Raw genomic sequence first — 22,356 nt, 5'->3', positions numbered from 1 at the left:
CATCTTTATATAACACATCTTTAAATCATACATCTTCAAATAACACATTTTTATATAACACATCTTTAAATCACACATCTTCAAATAATTTTACGGTTCCACATCTTTAAATAATTCATCTTGGCAAGTAATTAGGGTGTCCAAGACACATTCATAGGGAACATAAAATTCATCTCAAATACATTTAAAATAGAAGAAGTGATTCAATTATAACTATTATATACATAAATCACTTCTTCAATGATCATCATATATATACACGGTTCTTTCAAAAGAAGACAAATTATGTATATACAACATGCATAAACTTTGATATAAGATAGCTACAGGTTGCACATAATCATCAATATAGGGGTGAGTCACCAATAGAAACACTAAACAAATAGTTATAGGATTAAATTATGCATTCTCTTAATGTGATTTATAATCTTCGATACCTAATCAACGAGTGTCCAATTATAATCATATAAATTAACTCATGAGAACAAGGCAGTACATCGAAGAATGTTTGTATATATTTATATAAAAGCAGTAACACATTCGGTATCTCAGAACCATTCAAAACAATAGCAAGTAGCCTAAAGAACGTATGCATAATTAATTCATAGCATATTATCTGAATAAGGTAATTCGGCTTAACAATTGAATTTCATAAAATCAAAGTTTAATAGAGTTAGGTTTTCATCAAAGTCATTTATGTTAAATAAATTATTATTCAAATTCAAAATTAATATAACATTCAAGAACACAAAATTAACAATCATCACAGAAAACAAGAAAAGTATGAAAATTAACAACCATTCACTACCCACATGAGTACACAACCCCTATGATGAATAAAACTTTCCCCTTTACTTCTAGTTTTGCGAAATTGATGATTTTCTATGGTTGAATCTCTCTCTAAACTCTTCTCTCTTTGCCTCTTTCCTCCACAACCCTAGTTTTTCCTTTGCCGTTTTGTTTCTCTCTTTTTCGGTAATCCTTTTTCTCTAATACTCTTCTCTATATTTATAACCTCTAATTTAGTTTGTTACCAATCTTTTTAGATTACTATATGTTATCTAGGTTTGTTACTAATCTGTTCAGATTACTATTTGTAATGTTGTGACTATTCTTTGTGTCACTACACATTGCTATTCACAACCCCCCCCCCCTACTTAAATCATTAAAACACTACTCAGCCCACTAACTACACCTCTTTTCTTCCCAATTTTAGTAATCCACCTCCGTTCGCACTCTACTTTCTAATTCTCTGTAAAAACTCTAATTTCTTTCTAAATATTATTTTCTCTCACTCTTTAACCGACTAACCAACCCATCTACATTCTCCTTACCTATTCTTCCAATAAATACGAATATCTAAATTAATACTACCTAACAGCCAATACTAATAATAATAATAATAGTACTAAAATTATTTAATAATAATACTAATAAATTAGTATTTCAAATTAGGGGTGTTACAGAAGCTGTAACAGCCCAGGTGGGTCCCACACTCAGCCGTTCCACTACCCCGGCACTGTTACTCACAAGCTTAATCACTACCCCCCTTCTCTAGTAGTGTTTTTGCCTCCCGTGGGAATCGAACTTAGTACCTGGGGATAAGTACTACTTCAATGCATTCCCACTACCAATTGAGCTACTAGCTCAATTGGTAGTGGGAATGCATTGAAGTAGTACTTATCCCCAGGTACTAGGTTCGATTCCCACGGGAGGCAAAAACACTACTAGAGAAGGGGGGTAGTGATTAAGCTTGTGAGTAATAGTGCCGGGGTAGTGGGACGGCTAAGTGTGGGACCCACCTGGGCTGTTACAGAAGCGGCGTTGGATAGAGGATTATTATGGACCATCAAGAGTTCCTTAATCGTTGTTACACATCTGAATCAACCAAAGTTAATCTCGCACTAGGCAGCATGATTAAAACCCTGCAACTACTTTCAAATCTCTTTTCTTTTATTTGCTTTTTTTTTTCTTTCTAAATAGATTTTGCTAACTACCGAGTTGAACGCAATCCATGTGAAGACAATTAACTTACTACTTTATTACTGTATACAACTTAGTGCACATGGCAAGTCATCGAATACACCATCAAACTTTTGGCAACATTATCGGGCATTGTCGAAATTTCGACAAGGTAATCGGTATAATTTATTTTATGAATAATTAGGTTAGGTTAGGTAAGTTTTAATTTATGTTTTAACTTTTTCGTTTTAAATTTTTTGCTTTTATTTAAATTTTCGATTTTTTTTTTAGGTTAGTTAATTTTTTACTTTTTAGTTTTAGATTAGATCCTAGAAATTAGGTTTAGTTCTTATATTTTTTTTCGCGTAAGATTAGGTTTAGTTTTATCTTTTAGATTAGGTTAGTTTTTTTTTTCATTGTTTCTAGGTCTTATTCCAAAAATACCAAAAGATCTAGCTAGTTTAATTTTTGGTGCTCCTTAACTCAAACAAATTTGTGCAGTACTACATGGTATTTTGTGTGAAAACTTGCAGGGATTGTAGGAATGATCCCATACATAACACCATAATATATGTATGGTGTATAAAGCTCCTACAACAACAGAATGGGTTGAATTCGGGCAAAAAGACCCCCGCGAAAGACATAATTTTTGTGTTCTCCTCCGAAGTAGCTTGGCTGGATGTTGACGAAGTGTCATCCACGTTATTTGTGGGGGAAGTGATTGCAGCCGTGGGAATGATGAAAAGGGGAGGCAATCGGTGTATGTGGTTTAGGGTTAGGGTTTACAGACCGAGAAAGCTCATACATTGTAAGAATGTGATTCCCGGCTTCTCATTGATAAGATTTGAGAATCAAAACACCTATTAATACACTTAAAAGTTCCACACTGTTGAAACAAAATCAAGATCCATGGAATAAAGTTGATTTTAATAATTAGAAAAGCTTTTAGTAGGGAGTGGCCCGCTTAAGATGCATTCATTGCTAAGACAATAGCTAAGTACACCTATTTAATATATTTAATTCTTGATTTGGCTCTTGAAACCCCAGCCCACATATACCTTCCTCATATAATACAAGATTTTGTTAAATAATAGTAGTTTAATTCAAGATACATTTAATATAATATTGAGCAGAATATAATAATAATATTCTTACATCTATATATAATACTCAGTCACTAATCATTTTCACACTATTAAAATTTCTCATCCTCCGTCAAACAGAGTAATCCATAATTTTTTGACATTATCTTGCTAAGGATTTTCCCAAAAATCTTGAATGAATATGAAGAAGCTAATCCAAATGCCATAGGAAGATTACATCAGTCATCATTCCTACAATAGAGATAAATGTGCATCAAGGACATCAAGTGTGTAGAGGAAAGTAAAGATTGGACCAACAGCATATGATGAACAAATAACCCAACTAAAGTAGTTTGCAGAAGGTGGAGTACGAACACTATCCATCAACCAAGGTGCAATTTATTTAACATAAAGAAGGTAGATACTAACACTACACGTTATCCATTTTTTACCTTAGCTTTTTTGTAATTTTATTCCTTTTTATAAGAAAAACTATTATAAATCATAGCAAAAGGTAGTGTGAAAAGGAGATTAGACAGTACTAAAACATTTCAACCTAAGATTCTACATGATTATTTTCGTATTTAAGTAGTAGAAAGTAGTTTGGAAATATATTTTTTTTAAATGAGATCTAATTTTAGCATCATGAAGTATATAAAAAAAGTTTCACTAAATCATACAAAAGTGAAACTCAAATTCAAACCCTTTGCTCAGTAAGCATCAAGAATGTATCCAGTTCCGTTTAAAATGTGATCATCTTTTTACATACTCCACCATGATAGCCTCTGTATGTGAATTTTGTAGATTTCTATTTGTTTTGAACATCTATGTATGCTTTTCTAATGTTTCTATTTATTTTGAACATCTATGTATCTTGATCACTTATTGATCTATGGAATTTAATTTGGCTTTTTCAAAAAATCTTTAGGTGTATGTTAAATGGGCTAACCTGCTTTGTATGATAAGGGTGCTTTTTTGTAATTGACTATTCATCCATTGACTTTCAATTAAGCAGAAAGCAAAGGGTTTAATACCTGCAGTTAGTCTCTGATGTTGAAGGCGGTTTTCCTGCAGCGGTTAGTCTCTGATGTTAAAGGCAATTTTTTCTGTTGCAAGGACAATACAACCTCTACCATCACATGAAAGGGATAAGCCTTGAGCGGAACATAATTGAAATTAAGATACTCTCCACAATTACAACAGAAAAAGGTTAGTAATTTTATATAACTACAAGTTCTTAAATCTTCACTCTAGCAACTTCAAATTAGAACCATGTTCATGTTCACAATCAACAATGATTATACATTCAGAAATTCAAATGTCTTTGGGATGAAACCATGAAATGGATAAAGTAAGCACATGACAAGGACTTGCCAAATTCAATTTTTTGAACAAACGTAAGTGAAAAAAGTCAAAGTAGCTTCTCATGGCTACTAATGATGGGTCATTAACTTAGTTATAAGTAAAAGGAAGCTTCAAATTCTATATGATCGAGTTCTTTGGACATCAAGGTCATTCCTATGTAGGATTTTTGGTTAGATATAGGTTATGATAGCGAAGGATACCAATTAGCTAAAAATTTGATAATGATTGTAATACCTTTTGGAATCAAGTGTAAGAATCTATTGCTGGCACCAACACTTCGACAACACCCACAATCCTAATTATCCAATCCATAGCTGCTGAGAATACGATATTTTTCATAACCATTAGAGAAGTAAAAAAAATATCTACAGAATAATTATCAGGGCAATGGTAGCAAGTTTTTGCATCGGCAGTCATATTAGTATTAGATAATAACGGAAGAACTTTTAAATGCCACCCCAAGAATAGATAATAACGGAAGCAAATTGAAACCAAAAAAAAAAAATATCCTTCATATAAAAGGATCATGGCACAAAGCATGCACTAAGTACGAAAATCTTGATAAATTTGGCAAAACTGAATATCATATACTTCTCGAAAAGCCAAAATTATAATAAAACATTACTCCAATGATACTTATTATAAAGCACTATCCTTGAACTAAATACAAAGATCAACGATTCTGAGCGTAAGCACCACCCCCAAGACTAGCAGGGAACAAACAGATCGCATCATTGACCAACACCACACCACTCACCTACCATCACTACACTAGATGTAGATACAAGCTGAAGCTTTGACCCAATATTCCCACCTTATAATACTTGACTCTGCCTTCAAAACATGTTTGTTCGTTTTTTTACATAAAATCCAAATAAAAAGTGATGCTTTTACAAAATTATTACTACATGAGTACCGCACAAGAAAGTGCTCAGATAGTTGGAAACGAACACTACATGTGAAGGATGCTGCTCTTTATCTAGAACTAGAGAAATAGAGAGCTGCAGTTGCTACTTCTGCTTATGTGTAGAACAACTAATCCAATTTTTTTTACCTATTCATTCTACAAATTGATTAAAATTAAAAGTTAAATAATTTATGCTTTGTCTCAAATAACGAAACTTCAAAATAAAATGTAAAGTATTACAACTTCAAAAAACAAATTTGTCGGGAGATCTAAAACAGTGAAGTAATTCACACAATGGTTCAAAACAATTGTACCAAAAATTCCTAAAAACTGAAAGGGGGTAAAAATGCAGAAATGATATCCAAAATTTTCAACATGAAATCAAATAAATGGACACTAAAATGCACATAAAATCAAATAAATGAACCTTGAAACACCAGGTTTTCAAAATGAAATCAAAAAAGAGAAAGAAAAAAAACACAATTTTCAACTTTAAACAAAATTAAAACCTTACCATATGCATTATCATTCAGCTTATAGGTAAACCCATCAACTTTTTCTTCACAGTAGTTAAACTATGCCTTCAAACATTCATTCTTGCTCGATGCTAAATCGATAGCTGCATTGTTTTGTTATGTATGATGTTGTTGATTATCTTGGCTGTGAAATGGACAATAAAGCAAAATTAAGAAGTTATTAAAAGCTTAATATGAATACATATGTGCCATATATGACTGTAAGGTTGAATTTGATATATGCCATATATGACTGTAAGTTTGAATTTGTTGTTAGGATTATTGTTAGTTGTTGCACAGTTGGAAATTTTAGCTTGTGATCGTTTTTATGTCTGTGTCGTTAATACTATAACTCAATAGTCATAGAAGATTGTGTACTCTGGAGTTCAGCTTAGCTTCGAAAATGAAAAACGTGTTAGCATTGTTAAAAATATCATTACTGCAAAAAAGAAAAAGCATAAACAATAGGATAAAAGCGATGTTAACAACATCACCTAACCAAAGACACCATCAACTCTAATTAATACTACAGATACAAGTACTTGAAACAAATTGAGGAGCTAGACCTTTCTTAAGCATGTACCAAGGCATTGCAATGGACTGCTATGTGCCGATTCCAACTCGTTTTGAATATTTTCTGCAGACAAATAAAGTTTAAGGTGAATGCACAAGAAATTACAATAATCAATGCCAAGACAAAGGAAGCACACTAAAAAATATAAAATCCTACACATATAGAACGATGCATATATATCAAAAGTCAAGACTCCTAGAAGAGTTGAACCCCGTTTCAGTGATTGGGAGAGCGGCCAAGTGCACCACAGCAAAGCCAATATGCTAAGTGGTCAAAATCGAATAATCCATTTCAATAACATGCAATTAGAAACATTTTGGGAAGATCAATAAACTGTATTATAGACAGACTTAGTATTTTATATCTTTAAAAATACCAAAAATGTTAAATCACAAAAATAGAGGTTGTCGCATTTTTATTTCTCAAAAACCATATAATAGAAAGAAAAAAGACTATTTTTTTTTTCAAACAAAATATGCATTACTAAAAGATGAAATGGAGTTGAGACTTTGTTAAAACCAAATTTACAAAAAAAGAAATGGCAAAAAATGAGTGACTAATTTTTTAAGCTGAAATAAAAAACTACATATAAATGAAGATGAGACTTTATTTTTTTGACAAAAAATGGGATTATGTTATAGACAAATTTAACATGCATCAAGGGTAGATCCCGTCAAAAAAAAAAAAAGTAGATCTGCAAAACAGTGAAAAGAACCACAAGATCTCAAACAACAGACTTTATATTTACTGCCAACACCTTAAACCATTGCTTTTTGTTACAGATCTCTACATGCAGTAGTTGTTATACCCTAATTTTGGACCTAAAAATACTTATTCAATGCTTCTTTTCTTGCATTATAAGTCATTTGAACTGTCTCGGATCAATTGCATCTTTCCTTGCATTTTATTTCAATATTATTTGCAAAATTCACATGCAAGGGTATTTTAGTCATTTCCTATGTCAAAATTTCTTCCAGTCTTTTAAAATTTTGTTTGAGTCCTTTCAAGGAGTTTGAATAAGTCTTCATTTCAATTCTATGTCAAAATCCATTTTAAAGTTGCATTTGAAGTCATTTTTGAGTCAGTTTTGCCCCTAGGGGCATTTTAGTCTTTTCATGTGTTAAAACCTTGTTTAAATCCTAAAAATTGTCTCTGAGTCTTTTAATTCGCTTGTATAAACTCTTGCTTTAATCCCTTGTTTAAAAATCATTTTTAAAATTGCATTTGAGTCGTTTTTAGTCGTTTTAAGCCTCCAGGGGCATTTTGGTCATTTCACATAAAATCGCTGATTCATTTTAATCTGTTTTGTTGTTTTTAATCGTCTCGCTTTCCGTTAATTTTCAATTTACTTCTTCAATTCAATTTTAGTTTTAATTTTCATTTTGGTCCTTGTACTTTTGTTATTTGCATTTTAATCCCTTTTTAAGTTTGTTAGAGTCCAAATGCCATGTGTCCAAATGCTATTGGTCCTTAAGAGTTTGTTACAAGTCTAGTGCCACATGTCTCATTCCAATTGGTCCAAGGTTTCCCACATCACCTATATAAGTCAAACCTATGGTCAAAGTTATTCATTCAATCATTTTCACAAAAACTCCACAAAAAATCACAAAATTCATAATTTATTCTCTCTCAATTTTCCCTCTCTTCTAACAACTTTCTCTCTCCTCTAACTAACTTCCACCATAGCCAAAAACTTCAACAACCTCCACAACCACCACATCTCCACCAAAACCACCTTAACCACCTTTTTCCACCATCAAAAACTCACCAATTCCACCAATTTTCACCGAATAACACAAAAATTTCACAATTAAAAAACCTCAATCCGCCATAAATCTTCACGAAAATCTCTCGGATTCATCACCATTTCTCGACCTCTATTCGAAATTGAATTAACAAACAGCAGTGTTCACACGTGTTCGTCATCACAATACGAAATTCATACCGTTGAAGCAAATCGAATCCGAAGCCTTTAAGCACCAAAACTGATCAGAATCGCAAGAGCAGCAATGGCAACAGAAGCAAGGAAAAGTTCATCGACAACAACAGCAGAAAGAAGTTCGACAACGAAGCATTCGACGGCGAAGATTTCGCGATGAATTCATCTTCTGATTGCATCAAAGGGAACCTGAACCCAACCATGTTCAATACCGTTCCTACTTCAATCCAAAGAGCCAAACGATGACTGAATCCAACCGTGAAGCAGTAATCCAAGAACAGCACGCTCACGCAAGAACAGCAACGTGAAAGAGGTAATTCGCGGATACAGAGAAGAAGATCAAACTGGACCGGCTTAGTATCGAACGGACAAATTGGAATCGAAGAGTGAACCGGTCGAATTTGAAGCACCCGTCCGGAATCGAATTTAAAGCGACAGAGAGGTAATTTCACGTCTTCATTTTTGTTTGATCTTGAATGTCTTCACTTTTGTTTGATTTTGAAAGTCAGATCTACGAATTTGTGTTAGGTGTTGGAAATTTTTGAGTTGATATTTGAGTTTAGAACGAAAAAGGATATGTGAATATGTATTTTGTTGTGAATTTAGAGTGTTTTGAAAACTCCGGCACGGTGGCGCCTCCGCCGGCCACCGTGCCGGAAAACTGTGTTTCGCCTGAGAAGATGAATTAGGGGCGGCGCTGATGAATTGTGAAGGAGGGGATGAACACGTTCTTTGAAGGAGAAAGGAATGTTCTTGTCAATTTCTTAACAGCCACCATTTATATATGCTAACCCATACCCATTATCCATGCCCATGATCCATTAACCCATGACCCTACCCGTTTTCTTGTCTTGGACTGGGCTTAGGGCCTGCTGTTGCTGAACCTTGCTTGGCTGCATGTTTTTTTGCTATTTCCCACGCAAGACTTTGCTAATCACACCTCTGGCAGGTTTTAAAACTTTAGAAAATTCTCTAAAAAATTTGTGAGTGTGTCTTGATATATTTGTGATAATTTTGTGTTGTTTTTACGTGATAAAAACTGGTAAAAATAATGTGATACCTTTCTTGCTTATTTTGTGGTGTTGTGTTAAATCTTGTGGAAAATGGCATGATCTTGATTTTGATCTTGTTGCGTAATATTGAATTGTGTCATGTGAATTTGTGATAAGCATGTCCCTGTTTTGTTGTATGTTTTATCTTTTGTGAATGTGTTGTGGTTGATTACTTGTTGTACAAGCCATGTAAATAATTGTTTGAGGAAATAAAGTGTGAGATGTACTTAAAATGTGTCATAATTCTTGGTTTAATATTGTCTTATGATTTTCATGTCATAGCTGAAATAAAACTCTTTGAAAATTGTCATGGCATGAAAATTATAGGCCTTATGTTTGTGTGAATTGTATGACAAAGTTTAGGCACATTTTACCACTTTTCGTGTGCTAAGATTTTGTTACATTTTGTCAAGTTTCATCACTTTCCTATACCACTTTACTTGCACCTATTTCAATCCTTATTACTCCTTATGCCACTAACCCATTTCGTTTCATGTTTCATGCATCCCATAAGCATACTTCATCTCCTCCCTCACTTTAATTCCTTGCATTTAATTTGTACCAAGACTTAGAATGTAAAGATTTAGGAGTTCTTGTAATATTTTACTTTCATGCAATTTAAATTTCTTGGCAAAGAGGCCATAGAATGTATCTAGGGTATAATGTAAAGGACAATGGACTCTAATGATGTACACCGACACAAGCACCGACACATGCACACACTTCACTCTAGATATATAGTTAGAATATGCATGTTTAGATGTATGTTTAGGATTGTATGTTTAGATGAATGTTTAGGCTTTATACTTAGAAAAATCATTTTCCCAAAAAAACTTGAACAAACTTCACTCAAACATTTTTCATAATAAACCTTGGGGTCAAAACCCCATTGAATTTTCCTTTTATTTTTCTTAATCAAACTCCAATGAAAAATAATCAAACTTTGACTTCTTTTGCAAAATGACTAATCAAACCTCACTCTTTTCATAAATTCTCATGCCTTTAAGGCCTCTCAATCCTTATTCTTCAAATTCCATTTTCAAACTTAAAATCAACCAACAAAAACAAAAACATTTTTTGGAAGAGAACTACGGTGGATTTGATCCCTTAATCGGGTACGTAGGCAAGGAACAAAATTCCTTCAATTCAACTAAAATAAAAATCCAAACACATTCTTCTCCCTCCAATTCTTCATTTAGCAAACCTTAGGTGTAAATAACATTTCAAAATAGCATTTAAAAATAAATCGCGCGCGTAGAAATTAAAGACGGTTCCTATAGGATACTATAGTCGTTATGGGTGCCTAACACCTTCCCGTAGCGAAAACAACTCCCGGACCTCGATTCTCAAGGGTTTTGCTTACTTTTTTCCCTTCCCAAGAAAAAATAAGATATCACCGGTTTAAAAGGTTCAAACGTAATCAATGTTTGACACCCGAAAACCAAGATAAAACAGCTGGCGACTTCACTGGGGAGATTCGAGAGTTACGCCTAGTCTTTATTTCCACGCTTGCGCTTGTATTTTTACTTGCTTCTTTTACTTGTTTTCTTATGTGAATAAATGTTTAATTTCTTGCAAACGTGTGGGGTGAGAATATCAAAAGTCCTGCACCCGGGCTGAGTGAACTTAGGATTTAGGAGGGATATAATCGACAATTCATTCCGGGGGTTGCCTCGTGTTTTGGATTATGCGATCAATCCCACATAGCTGAGGCATTTTGGGGGTGATGTTGTCGGCGCGTGTTGTCGCGTTTAGGCACTTTACTTCTAATTGTTCTATGACGCTATGAACTGTAGATAACCAAACCCATCCATGGCCATTTTCTAGGATGTAGTGCGGAGGCTAAACCGAGTGTTGTCTCGAGTTTTAGTCGTCACGCGATACTACACTCAAGTTAGACCTTCCACGGATAATCATGGAGCGAGTGTTGTCTCGTGACACCATGATATACGTCGGAGAGGTTGCAGCTTGGGAACCTTTTTAGAACCCGGCTACTATTATCCTAAAGCCCTAGATTCACCGGACACCGTGTCCGCCCATGACTCCTCGACTTTGAACCTCAACCCACCATGTTTTCTCCGAATTTGAACATAATCATGCATTCATGCATACATGCATACATGCATAAACTTTTTCCCATGCATTTATCGGAGGACTTAGACAAGTAATCTTTTGAACATCACGGATGTGAACGCCAAGTGATACCATCTCAACTAAACTTTTAGTTTTGCTCAAGATTTTCAAATAAAACCGTGTTTCTCCGTGATGTTCACAACCACTTTGACAAGTCTTCTGACAAAAAAAGAGTCTTTTTGCATTTGCATATCATGCATCATATGCATCATTCATCGGTCACAAATGGCTTCCCGTGCTCATTGTCTCCTGGTTTTTCCGCCGCAGTCTAAAAGGTGGCTCGTGCTCGTAAGGTTTACCAACCGGCTAGAATTCATCAAACCAGATTTCACAAGAGAAGAATGATGGCTAACTTTGAAGAAGAAAATGCTCAGCTCCGTGCCGAACTGGCTGCTATGAAAGAAGACTTAGCTAAGGCTCATGACGCTATGTCCGCTATGATGGCTTCACAAGAACAGCCAGCCACTGCTATTCCAGTTACTGCTGAGGTGATTCCCTCTATTCCACTGTCTACTGTGGCTACTGATGCTCGGTTTGTTATGCCCAATGGCCGTCCTTATGGACTCCCACCTTTCTATTCTCCTAATACTGCTGCTGGTGTCTCTGGTTTTGCTGGTCAAGGACAGATTCCTGTGTCTACTGCTATGCCTCAGGTGACTACTATTGTTACCGACCCTATTGTACACACTGTGCAACAGGTGATTGATGTTGACACTCCGCGCGGACATGATCCCGCAATGGAAGCTATGAAGAGACAGTTAAGGGAGTTGGCTGGAGAACTCCGTGAGGTCAAGGCTAGCCGGGGAAACAATGGTGCTCCTGCTAAAGCTCGTGATCTATGCTTGGTATCCCGATTTGAGGTTCCTAAGAAATTCAAAGAGCCAGAATTTGACAAGTACAATGGGACTTCTTGCCCACATAACCATGTTATCCGGTATGTCCGAAAGATGGCTAATTATACCGATAATGATGCGCTGATGATCCATTGCTTCCAGAGTAGCTTGACGGATGATGCAGCAGATTGGTACACTAGTCTGAGCAAAGATAACATCCATACTTTTGAGGAACTCGCTGCTGCTTTTGAAGGTCAATATGAGTTCAACACCCGTCTGAGGCCAAATAGGGACTCTCTTAAAGCCCTATCTCAGAAATCAGATGAAACCTTCCGTGAATATGCTCAGAGATGGAGAGGGGCAGCTGCCCGTGTTTCTCCTCGACTTGATGAGGAAGAGTTAACACAGACATTCCTGAAGACTCTGAAGAAGGAATATAAGGAGAGAATGATAGTCTCTGCCCCAAACAACTTCTCTAATATGGTTACAATGGGAACGCGTCTAGAGGAGGCCGTCCGAGATGGTATTATTGTCCTAGAGAAAGGTGAATCTTCAAACAGTGCACCAAGGAAGTATGGTAATGGTCACCACAAGAGGAAAGAATCTGATGTAGGGATGGTATCTGGTAACCCAGCTGCAACTGCTACACAATTACCTCTGCCCTATCACTACATGCAGTACTCTCAACATCCTTTCTTCCCACCATTCTACCAGCAATATCCTCTACCACCGGGTCAACCATCAATGCCCGTCAATGCCATTCCTCAGCAAGTACAACAACAGCCTCCTGCTCAACAGCAACGGCAGCAACAACAGGGTCCCCGACCCAAACCTTCTTTTCCAACAATACCAATGCGGTATGGTGAGCTGCTCCCAACTCTACTAGCTAAGGGACACTGTGTCACCAGGCCAGGCAAGCCTCCGCCTAATCCGTTACCTCCCAGGTTCCGTCAGGACCTAACATGTGAATTCCACCAGGGTGCTCAAGGCCACGATGTTGAAGGATGCTTTGCTCTGAAATATATTGTGAAAGACCTGATAGAAAAGGGACGTTTGACTTTTGAGAATAGTGTTCCTCATGTTCTTGACAACCCGCTTCCAAACCATGCTACTGTTAATATGATTGAGGCTTTCGAAAGGGCCCCTGTTCCTCAAGAGGATCCCGTGTTGGATGTCCGCAATGTCGTTACTCCCTTGGTGCCATTACATGTCAAGCTATGCCAGGCTTCTCTGTTCGAACATGATCATGATTCTTGTTCGGAATGTCTGCAGAATCCTATGGGCTGTTGTGTTGTGCAAAATGATATCCAGAGTCTGATGGATAACAAGCACTTGATTACCAGTGATGTATGTGTGATTGTACCAGTGTTCCATGACTCTCCTGTTGAAAGTGTATCTCAGGCAAAGAATGTTGAGCCTTTGGTGATTAGGCTACCTGGTCCGGTATCTTATACCTCTACCAAAGCAATTCCCTACAAGTACAATGCAACAAGGGTTGAGAATGGAGTGGAAGTACCTCTGGTATCCCCAGCTACAGTTGATAATGTTGCTAGTGAAGTTACAGCTCTCAGAAGCGGGAAAGTCCGTCCACCCTTGTTTCAAAAGAAAGTGGTGACACCCATTGCCACAATAACACCACCAGTTGTTCCTCCTGTTGACAAGAACACCGGCCCAGCAGGCCAATCTATTGAAGAGTCCAATCTGGACGAAATCCTGAGGCTTATCAAGAAAAGTGACTATAAGATTGTTGACCAACTGCTACAAACCCCATCAAAGATATCCATCTTGTCTTTGCTCTTGAGCTCAGAAGCTCACAGGAAGGTGTTGATGAAGGTTCTGGAACAAGCCTATGTTGGTCATGAGGTCTTTGTGGATCAGTTTGATGGAATATTGGGTAATATTACTGCTTGCAATAACTTGGGGTTTGGTGATGATGAGCTCCCCGAAGCAGGGAAACACCACAACTTGGCTCTGCATATCTCAGTACACTGCAAGTCTGACATGATATCCAATGTGTTGGTGGACACTGGGTCATCTTTAAATGTAATGCCTGAGTCTACATTGAGACAATTGAGCCATCATGGAATCTCTCTGAGGGGAAGCAGCTACTTGGTTAAAGCTTTCGACGGATCTCGCAAAGATGTTCTTGGGGAAGTAGACTTGCCAATTACCATTGGTCCTGAGACATTTCAGATTACTTTTCAAGTCATGGACATCAATGCTTCTTACAGTTGTCTCCTCGGAAGACCGTGGATTAACGATGCTGGGGATGTAACTTCTACTTTGCATCAAAAGCTCAAGTTCATGAGGAACGGTAAGATTGTCACTGTACATGGTGAAGAAGCATATCTGGTTAGCCAAATGTCATCTTTCTCTTGTGTTGAAGCAGGGTCCGCTGAAGGGACGTCATTTCAAGGCTACTGTTGAAGGTTCAGAACCTCAAAGAGCTGGTACTGCTATGGCTTCATTGAAAGACGCCCAGAAAGCTGTTCAAGAAGGGCAAGCTGCCGGCTGGGGCAAAGTGATTCAGATTCTGGAAAACAAGCATAAAGAGGGCCTTGGATTCTCCCCAACCTCTGGCGTTTCAACAGGAACTTTCTATAGTGCTGGGTTTATCAATGCTATTGCTGAAGATGCTGCTGAAAGTAGTTATGTGCCTACATTTGTTGTACCAGGAGGCACCGTGAGAAATTGGGAGGCCATTGATGTTCCTTTAGTCATGCATGCTTCCATGTAATGTGTCTTATTGCTCATGTGTTTTGTTTTCAAAATAACAATCCTTTCGCTCTGCCCGAGGTGAAAGTGATATCATTGTAAGGGCATGTTTGTTTCGGCATTGCCGTTATCAATAAAAGTTGTCGTCTTTCTCACGACTCTTTGTTTTTTACTTTTTAGTGCCTTTTTCTTGGAAATAATGGTAATGCCAGAAAAAACCAAAACATCTGTATTTTCTTATTAATTTCAAAAATCTGCATGAAAAACATTTTTCTAAAAATCATCCCAATCATATTATGCAGATTGAACCACAATAAACCCGTTGAACACAGTGACCCTATGGTTCCTCCAAATTTTGAATTCCCTGTATATGAAGCTGAAGATGAGGATGATGATGAAGAGATACCGTATGAGATCACTCGACTGCTTGAGCAAGAAAGAAGAGCCATTCAGCCTCACCAGGAAGAGATTGAGCTTATCAACCTGGGTACTGAAGAGAACAAGCGAGAGATCAAGATCGGTGCTGCACTAGAGCCAGAAGTAAAAAGGAAGATTACCCAGCTTCTCCATGATTATCCAGATGTCTTTGCATGGTCCTATGAAGATATGCCGGGTCTAGATCCCAAGATTGTGGAACATCGGATACCGACAAGACCTGAATGTCCTCCTGTCAAACAGAAATTGAGAAGGTCTCGTCCAGACATGGCTCTTAAGATCAAGGCTGAGGTGCAGAAGCAAATTGATGCGGGTTTCCTCATGACAGCTGAATATCCTGAGTGGATTGCCAACATCGTACCAGTACCAAAGAAAGATGGGAAAGTTCGAATGTGTGTTGATTACAGAGATTTGAATAAAGCCAGTCCAAAAGATAACTTCCCATTGCCTCATATTGATGTGCTTGTTGACAATACTGCTCAATCCAAAGTGTTCTCTTTTATGGATGGTTTCTCCGGTTACAACCAGATACGGATGTCACCTGAAGATAGAGAAAAGACGTCCTTCATCACTCCGTGGGGAACATTCTGTTATAAAGTAATGCCGTTTGGCTTGATAAATGTTGGTGCTACCTATCAAAGGGGTATGACCACTCTGTTTCATGATATGATTCACAAAGAGATTGAAGTATATGTTGATGATATGATTGTGAAGTCAAGTGATGAAGAGCAGCATGTTGTGTATCTGAAAAAGATGTTTGAAAGATTGAGAAAGTACAAGCTGCGATTGAATCCTAACAAGTGTACATTTGGTGTAAGATCTGGAAAGTTGCTAGGCTTCATTGTCAGTCAAAGAGGCATTGAAGTTGATCCTGACAAAGTCCGAGCCATCAGAGAGATGCCGGCCCCTCAAACTGAGAAGCAAATCAGAGGTTTCCTTGGACGTCTGAATTATACACTACAAGAATTTTGGTTATTACTGGTGGAAATAATCCCCCAGTAATGCAAAAAATCCCTCAGTAACACGCATTACTGGCGGATTCGAGTCCCTCAGTAATATGAGCGTCAGAAATGTTACTGGCGGAATTTTCCCTCAGTAATGGAGTGGGAGTTCTGACAAAGCATTACTGAGGGATTATTCCGCCAGTAATTACTGACGGAACAATTCCGTCAATGATTACTGACGGAATAATCCCTCAGTAATGCTTTGTCAAAACCACCTTTCCATTACTGAGGGAAAATTCCGCCAGTAATGTTTATACTGATTTGAATTACTGACGGAAATTTCCGCCAGTAATGTACTTCCCCCTTTTTTTTATTCCTTTCCACTTTTTAATTTTAATTAAAGAAATAAAATTTATTAAACGCAAATAAATTAATGAAATACAATTTTAATTTAATACGACACAAATTAATTAAACGACATATATCATCATAATATTCGTACAATCCATAAATCATTTTCATACAAAACCATAAATATATCAATAATATTTGTAGTCTAAAAACTAAATTAATAAACTAAGTATCATAATATTTGTACAAAACCATAAATACAATTTTAAGGTCCTCAGCTGCTAACAACAAACAGCAGTAGGCACTCAACAAAATGTCAGGAAAAATAAAAAAAACAGCAACAGCAGCCGATCCAAAAACATCTAAACAGTCCCTAAACAATCAACTAACACTGTTATAAATTAGCCAAAGCCAGAAAATTCAGTAGCAACTGCAGAGGACCTTCAGACCGCGACAGCCTAAACAACACCGATCAAAATCCACCAACAGAAATACCTTCATGGCATGAACAACAATGTTATCCTTCATGGCATATCAAAGCCAAATTAAAGTTGCAAGGATGCTTTGATCATCACAAGGGAAAAACAATTGGAATTTATTTTTCAAATTATATGATCCAAAAGTAAAATGTTCTGACAAGTGACAACAATGAAAATGGATTGAAAAGCTTACCGGGTATTCACTAGCAAGGTCAGGTTTGTAAAAATCATAAAACTTAGAATGTTACCCTCAAAAGAAGTATGTGGACATACTATTTTATAAGCCAGTGATGACTAACCTGATTCCCGAGAGAAGGAATTACTTGATGAATAATCCATTGAGAATCAATTACACCAATTCTTTCATGTGCTGGCTGCTAAAAATAGGAAAAAATGGATTCATTCACAAGTGCTTATGTCATACGATAAGTCCAAATAAGCTCTTTCAATCAACTCATAAAAAAAAGTAATGTGCCAAATATATAAAAATTACATAAGAATGTTTTGTAGATTCAATGAGTAAGGGATACCATAACCATACGGACAGGTGAATAGGTAATAACCTTCGTTAATACAACAATATTCCCAAAGGATTCTAATAAAAACTGGTATGAGTGCTCGACGTATCCCTCTGAGCGCAAAGAGTAAAGTAGAAACTAGATAATTACCTTGATAAGAACCAAACTTCCAACTGAGTAGTATATGTCAAGCAGATTACTTGCATCATTGACGGTGGCTTTAAGTCTTGAGGCAATATCCTTCACAAAAACAAATAAATAACACTGACATCAGTTTTCAGCAAACTAAGCAACGACACAAAACAATTATATAAATGCACATCTTAAATTAACTCAACTCCGACAAGCATGAAGCCTAAAATCCGTCATGCCATGACTATAGGCAAACCATCATCAACTTAACAAGGTGGGCTTCTAATACTTTAAAACATCAATTAGATCAAAACAAACTTATGAACACCGTTCTTTAAAGTGAAGGTAATACTTCAATTAAAATAGAAGGCCAAACATCGAACTCTCATTATCAAACCCATAAGCCCCAAAATATCTTTTGACCTTTTTCTATTGTCAAACAAACATGCCTAAAGAAGACATATATTCCCAATCCAAAATTTACATGTCTGTAGCTAAATCTATATCTCAAGAACATCTCTTCACAACAACTCACATCTTCAAATTCAAAAGAATATAGTTTCAATCTTATATCAACCTAACCTATGATTTTTAAACATATAATAGGATAAAATAAGGCTCAAACAACAACTAAGTCTATTATATATGCACTAAGACCTTACTCGGAAGCTTAAGCCATCAATTTAACAAAAACAACATGCTTAATTAGTGTATTTAATCAAAAATCCGAAAATAAATATAAAATTTCTAAAATATAATTTAGAAAAGAGGAAGAAGATAGAACTCACCAAGAAGAAGAAAAAATTGATTAAAATGTTAGTGGGACATGTTTCCGATGCGGTGGAGATGAGCTCCGGCGTGGTGGTCTTCGGTGAATATGCTCAGATCAAGAAATAAGTTTAGGGGTTTTGTTGCTAACATCATGAGGAAGAAGATGGTGAGTTTGGTTTTCCCAAAGGCAGCTCACGGTGGCCGGAAAACAGAGAAGTGTGAGGTCTCAAAAATTAAACTTCTCCAATCAAAAAAATAAATTGAGGGCTATTGTAGAGGAAGAGGAGATGATCACAAAAATGGCGTTTTCTTGCCTATAGGAGGTCGAATGATGGGAGAACAGTGGCTGGAGAAAGCTAGGTGGTGGTGCCCATGGAGAAGAAAGAAAAAAAATACAGAAATGAGAGAAGAGGAAGTAAGTACGTGAGAGAGGGAGGGGAAATGAGAGAGGGAGCAAGTGACCATTACTGGCGGATTTGGTTTCAATACTGGCGGATTGTTGCTTTAATTACTGGCGAACTGTATGCGTTATTGACGGATTCGTAAATAACAACATTACTGGCGGATCTTTTGAATTACTGGCGGATTATAAAATTCCATTATACCATTACTGACGGATTATCTCCCTCAGTAAAGCAAAGACATATGTGTTTACATTATTGGCGGATTATATCCCTCAGTAATAATTCGTAGGTTCTTTATTGAAAATACTGACGGATTTATCCGTCAGTAATGTAACTCACTAAATTATTGTGGGATTTTTCCGTCAGTAACTTTATTGAGGGTTTTTTGGATGTTACTGAAGGTTTATTCCGCCAGTAATTACTGAGGGCCTAAATCCCCCAGTAATGCAATTTTGTATTGGTTAGTAGATTGGGGAATTCTTGTAGTGATATTTCAAGATTTATATCTCACATGACTACTACCTGCGGACCAATTTTCTGGTTGCTCAGAAAGAACCAGCCTGTTGTATGGAATGATGAATGTCAGGAAGCTTTTGATAGCATTAAAGAATACCTGTTGGAACCACCTATCCTTGTCCCGCCAGTGGAAGGAAGGCCTTTGATTATGTATCTGTCAGTGTTAGGTGATTCAGTGGGCTGTGTTCTCGGTCAGCAAGATGAGACTGGTAAGAAAGAGCATGCAATCTACTATCTGAGCAAGAAGTTCACCGACTGTGAGACTCGGTATACAATGCTTGAAAAGACTTGTTGTGCTTTAGCTTGGGCTGCCAAACGCCTGCGTCATTATATGGTGAATCATACAACTTGGTTGATATCCCGAATGGATCCAATCAAGTACATCTTTGAAAAGCCTGCTGTTACTGGAAAGATTGCGCGTTGGCAAATGTTGTTGTCTGAATATGATATTGTGTACAAAGCTCAGAAAGCAATCAAAGGAAGTGTCCTTGCTGAGCATCTTGCTTGTCAACCCCTTGATGATTACCAGCCAATTAAGTTTGATTTCCCTGATGAAGAGATTATGTACTTGAAAGCGAAAGACTGTGAAGAACCACTGATCAATGAAGGGCCAGATCCCAATAGCAAATGGGGATTGGTGTTTGATGGTGCTGCTAATGCTTACGGTAAAGGAATTGGAGCCATCATTGTAACTCCGCAGGGGCACCACATTCCTTTCACTGCTCGAATAACTTTTGAATGCACAAACAACGTAGCTGAATACGAAGCATGCATCTTGGGCATTGAAGAAGCCCTCGATCTGAGAATTAAGCACCTTGACATCTATGGAGATTCTGCACTTGTTATTAATCAGATAAAGGGTGAATGGGAGACTCATCATGAGAAGCTGATCCCTTACCGTGACTATGCAAGACGTCTGTTGACATACTTTACCAAGGTTGAGCTGCATCATATCCCTTGGGATGAAAATCAGATGGCTGACGCTCTTGCTACCTTGTCTTCCATGTTTCGTGTCAATCACTGGAACGATGTGCCCGTAATCAAAGTGCAGCGTCTTGATAGACCCGCTCACGTGTTCACCATTGAAAATATGCCAGATCAGGCTGACGAAGATGTGAATGATAAAAAGCCTTGGTATTACAACGTCAAACAGTTCTTGCAGAATCGTGAATATCCATCTGGTGCTTCCAACAGGGATAAAAAGACCTTGAGACGATGGGCTAGCAAATTCTTTCTGGACGGAGAAATCCTATACAAGAGGAACTATGACATGGTCTTGCTGAGATGTGTGGATAAACAAGAAGCTGAGAAATTGATGCATGATGTACATGATGGTACCTTTGGGACCCATGCTTCGGGTCACACCATGGCAAGAAAACTGTTAAGAGCCGGCTATTACTGGATAACTATGGAGCGTGACTGCCACAAACATGCTAAGAGATACCACAAGTGTCAAATTTATGCTGACAAGATTCATGTGCCTCCACACGCTCTCAATGTTATATCTTCCCCATGGCCTTTCTCTATGTGGGGCATCGACATGATCGGAAGAATTTAACCAAAGGCTTCCAATGGACATCGTTTCATTCTAGTGGCAATTGATTATTTCACCAAGTGGGTTGAGGCTGCTTCCTATGCCAATGTGACCAAGCAAGTGGTTGTCAAGTTTATCAAGAATAACATCATCTGTCGATATGGTGTTCCTAATAAGATCATCACTGACAATGGTTCCAATCTAAACAATAGCATGATGCAAGCTTTATGTGAAGAATTCAAAATTGAACATCACAACTCTTCTCCTTATAGACCTCAGATGAATGGTGCAGTTGAGGCCGCTAACAAGAACATCAAGAAGATTGTTCAAAAGATGGTCACTACTTACAAAGACTGGCATGAGATGCTACCTTTTGCCTTGCATGGTTACCGTACTACAGTGCGCAGTTCAACCGGAGCAACCCCTTTCTCTTTGGTATATGGTATGGAAGCAGTTCTCCCTCTGGAAGTGGAGATTCCATCTCTCCGAGTGATCATGGAAGCAAAATTAACTGAGGCTGAATGGTGTCAAAGCCGGTATGATCAATTGAATCTGATTGAAGAGAAACGTATGGATGCTATGGCTCATGGACAGTTGTATCAAGTGCGAATGAAGAATGCTTTTGACAAGAAAGTCCGACCTCGAGAATTCAAGGAAGGCGAACTTGTATTGAAAAGAAGGATAAGTCAACAACCCGACCCAAGGGGCAAGTGGACACCTAACTATGAAGGTCCTTATGTTGTCAAGAAGGCTTTCTCTGGTGGTGCTTTGATTCTTACACACATGGATGGTGTTGAACTCCCAAATCCTGTTAATGCCGATATAGTCAAGAAATACTTTGTCTAAAAAGAAAAGAACAGCGTGGTAGGTCGAAAACCCGAAAGGGCGGCCTAGGCAAAAATGCGCTTCCCGGTGGATCGAAAACCCGAAAGGACGATCTAGGCAAAAGTTAGGGAAAAAAAACGAATATGAAAAAGCTCGTTGAGATTGTACGCAACTCAGGCAAGAATGAGCGCCTCGATGAGCCGAAAACCCGAAATGGCGGTTCATGCAAAAATGAGGTTGACAACAAAAGACAAGTAACTATATCCGGCAAATCACCATCACCCCTTGGGGGATCTGCAACTGTCAATGATTTTCTTCATCAGAGGCTTCAGTACTTGTGAATTCAAAATTTCTATGAAATGTAGCAGTC

At 37.4% G+C, this 22,356-nt stretch overlaps 3 long non-coding RNA genes across 11 annotated transcripts; 1 reads left to right on the top strand and 2 right to left on the bottom strand.

The window, feature by feature from the left end:
• Nucleotides 1-2,956: 2,956 nt before the first annotated feature.
• On the bottom strand, nt 2,957-7,205 carry LOC146935858 (uncharacterized). Of its 8 annotated transcripts, none has more exons than XR_015030376.1 (5): nt 7,163-7,205; nt 6,398-6,668; nt 5,831-5,976; nt 4,079-4,726; nt 2,957-3,296 (listed from the first exon to the last, which is right to left on the bottom strand). It is a non-coding gene; the product is annotated as an uncharacterized LOC146935858 (long non-coding RNA). The 8 variants fall into 8 exon arrangements; XR_015030379.1 differs by having other exon boundaries at nt 6,398-6,468; XR_015030380.1 differs by having other exon boundaries at nt 4,079-4,562; nt 4,644-4,726; nt 6,398-7,203.
• On the top strand, nt 3,294-4,678 carry LOC146935859 (uncharacterized). The gene is made up of 2 exons (XR_015030383.1): nt 3,294-3,461; nt 4,060-4,678. It is a non-coding gene; the product is annotated as an uncharacterized LOC146935859 (long non-coding RNA).
• A 9,717-nt stretch (nt 7,206-16,922) lies between the features above and the next one.
• Nucleotides 16,923-19,561, bottom strand: LOC146935857 (uncharacterized). Of its 2 annotated transcripts, none has more exons than XR_015030374.1 (3): nt 18,725-19,561; nt 17,955-18,044; nt 16,923-17,660 (listed from the first exon to the last, which is right to left on the bottom strand). It is a non-coding gene; the product is annotated as an uncharacterized LOC146935857 (long non-coding RNA). The 2 variants fall into 2 exon arrangements; XR_015030373.1 differs by having other exon boundaries at nt 16,923-17,663; nt 18,725-19,560.
• Nucleotides 19,562-22,356: the final 2,795 nt, after the last annotated feature.

This window comes from Medicago sativa, chromosome 3 (assembly GCF_051527215.1).
Source record: "Medicago sativa cultivar Bolivia chromosome 3, Bolivia_mono, whole genome shotgun sequence".
Taxonomy (NCBI): domain Eukaryota; kingdom Viridiplantae; phylum Streptophyta; class Magnoliopsida; order Fabales; family Fabaceae; genus Medicago; species Medicago sativa.
Note: the sequence above shows the minus strand (reverse complement) of the source record. Positions and strands in the feature narration are given on the sequence as shown.